This window comes from Gekko japonicus, unplaced genomic scaffold, assembly GCF_001447785.1.
Source record: "Gekko japonicus isolate JY-2015 unplaced genomic scaffold, Gekko_japonicus_V1.1 scaffold108, whole genome shotgun sequence".
Classification (NCBI taxonomy): domain Eukaryota; kingdom Metazoa; phylum Chordata; class Lepidosauria; order Squamata; family Gekkonidae; genus Gekko; species Gekko japonicus.
Genome location: NW_015159713.1, coordinates 1865985 through 1869125, shown reverse-complemented (window position 1 = coordinate 1869125; position 3141 = coordinate 1865985).

Genomic DNA, 3141 nt, shown 5'->3' with positions numbered 1-3141 from the left:
GGGAACGCTCTTTTACTTTTGGGGGGATTTAAGTATCCCCCTATAGTTTTTTTTATAGATTTCAGATTTTTCTGCACTTCTGGGGATTGCCCCAAATGTGCAGGAAAATCTCTTTGCCCCCAGGTGCCCCCAATGTGCAGATTTAGATATTCGCATGCCTTGGCTATTAGTATAATAAACCAGTTTTGTTCAACAGTTAATACTGTATGGGTAGATTTTCATTCATGAATCCTTGCAATTGCCATAGTGAACAGTGGGTAGGAGTGTATATTGAGAGGTGGAGGTCAGGCTGTCAATTGGAAGGCAGGAAGCAGAGAACTGTTTCCCTGTGCTTGAGACACTACCAAGCCAGAGGCAGAATACTTGTTGAGATGGACAAATGGTGTGATGTGCTATAAAGGTATTTAGATATAAAAACTTTCACATATGAAAGAACACATCACTTAGAGTGATTTTTCACAGAGACTGGGGTGGGTGCTGTGCCCCGATAGGTCCCCACGGCACGGAGCCAGCATGGCACCAAGAGGCGCACACCGGACAGAGCGCACAAGGATCCCGAGAAACTATCCTCTCTACATGCCAAGTGAACGCAAGTACAAATGTGAGTAAAGCCATGATCCAGCAAACAGTTGATAAATTGCTGCTAGTAAAGCCACCCCAAACAAGGGGAAGGGGGAATGCCCGATCCCGAAATGACTGAGTTTAAAGCGGGAGGCTGAAAGGGCGGCTCGAAGGAAGCAGACGATGAAGGACCAGCAAGAAAGCAATAAATTCCAGACTTACGGAGAACGTTTAAACTTTCCTCTTGAATAAACAATGACACAGTGAGCAGAAAAAATGGCGTCGAAAGCACAGCATTGCCGGCTACCAGACCAGAAGTAACCACAGACTTTCCCAAACTGACTGCTGTAGCTTTGCGCCCTCTACTGGACCAGATGACCAACCTTAACGTCAAGCTGCATATGTTGCAAAAGGAACTCAAAAAAATTTCAGCAAGAAAGAAATAAGGCGGATGTTCCCGAAGCAACAACAGAAAGCGGAAGATGGATCTGAGAAAGTGGAGGAGAACAAAGACACAGAAGAAGAAGAGAAAGATGGGGAAGGCTGTGATACCATCTCGAAGAGTCTGGCAAAATTCTCTGATCCTGTTGCCCCTAAACCATTTAAAAACTAATTTAGACTTTGATATGAGGAAAGGAAATTGCAAAACAGATTAACTCTGATAGCCTGTTTATTTTTAAGGCATAACTTTAATGTTATGATATTTACACCTTTAAAAAGATTATGATTGCTTGCTTGACATTTTTGCTTTAGTAATCTTCATGATCTACTACTAAGATAACAGACCAAGGGAACCTTTGTATGGTCAGAAGCATGACTGACCTTCTGACAGACTTCACACCCAGCGACGTACCTTTTCACATCCCTATGTATGCCAGGCCAATAAAAGACCGAGCTAATTTTAGCCAGCGTTCTCTTAAACCCCAGGTGGCCTGTCAATGGTAAATCATGCCCAACTCTTAAGATTTCCTCTCTATATTTTTCTGGGACTACTAGCTGTTTTCCCGGCCCAGAATTGGAGGTGCTTTTCTTAGGCATATATTCCCGATATAGTAGTCCCTTCTCCCAGATAAACCTAGTGTCTCCTGGCTTGTCCAGTGCAGGCTTGTTCTCCCCCACTTCTTCTCTGCACTCTTTAAGAGACTGGCATTCTTTTAACTCCTGTTTGTAAACTACTGGGTCTGTACTTACAAGAAAAGGCTCATCCCTTTGAATTAACTGCTCATCTTCGCTCCCTCTCATCTCTTTTTCCACCAAAGTTGCTGCCTGAGGCAACTCAGGGTGGAGTTCATTTGCCCTTACTTGTCTTCTTGTCATTACCGGAAGTTGAGACACTGTCTGTTTTGCTCTCAATACTCTATATCGAATGTCCATACCTACAAGAAACTGTGGGTCCCGCCCCTTATGCACTAGAAGGGGAATAATATCACTCCAATCTCCCACTCCTACTTTCATAAATGTAACAGGTTGTTCTTTGGGTTTGGAGTCATACGATCGTATTTCTATTTTCCCTTCTGCCCGGAGCCCTAGCCCATGAAAAATATCCTCGGACACGCTTGACATATCTGCCCCACTATCCCACACCGCCTGAATGTCAATACAGTCTTGCAACCTCACTTGCATGGCCCTTTTTTGAGCACACCAGCTTGCTTGTTCTGGACTAATATAACAGGAAATATTTTTCTTTGGCAAGGCAGCTAACTCGATGTAATTCATCTCTGAACAGTCCCCTGGTTGTTGCTTATAGCATTGGGGCCTTCCCTGCTTTTGTTCATTTCTTACCCCTGTTTTTCCCATCAACCCTCTTGAGTCCCGGGGATTAAACTTACCCCCCCTATCTGCCTGCACTCTTTCACTTGTATCACCAGTTGTTGGTTGATCTTGAATGTCTATTTTCCAGTCTTCGGGCTGGTGTTCCACCCCAGCATTTAGCTGTGCTTGGGACCAACTCGAGACCACTTGCACTTTCGGTTGATGTCTGTCACCTCTGGCCGCCAATTTAGGACATTGAGCTTTGATGTGTCCTTGTTTTCTGCAATAGTGGCAGATCAGCTGGGCTAAACTTACGTTACCTTCCTTAACTGGGATCTTGGCTACAACCTGAGCTTGCTGCCTGGGAACTGCTCCAAAATCAGTTTGTTGTTCTTGTCTATATTGCACCAAGGGAGGCATAAATTTTCTTCCTGGCACCTTTCCATCTTCTTGCCGCTTTAAAGCTGAATAGTCTGCTGCAGCTATTTCATCCAGGACTATTGCCAGCTGCTGGGTAGTGGCAGGCCTCTGAGCACGTGCTAATGCCGCATGTTCTGCTGGAATAGCTTGGTAGATGTGCTCTCGGACTATCAGTTCTACTAGGTCACAGAATGTCCGCACTTGCGCTGACTCGGTCCAACGAAGGCACATCCTCTGTACCCTGCTGACAAATGAGCTATAAGATTCCTTCGGCTTAGGAGCTGCCTGACGAAAGTTTTGCCGAAGTTGCTCTGTTGAAAGTCCAAACTGCCGCAGAGCTAGCTGCTTGAAGTATGAATAGTTCCTTGCTTGCTGGGGGGCAAGCTGTGCAAGTAACTCTGCAACCTC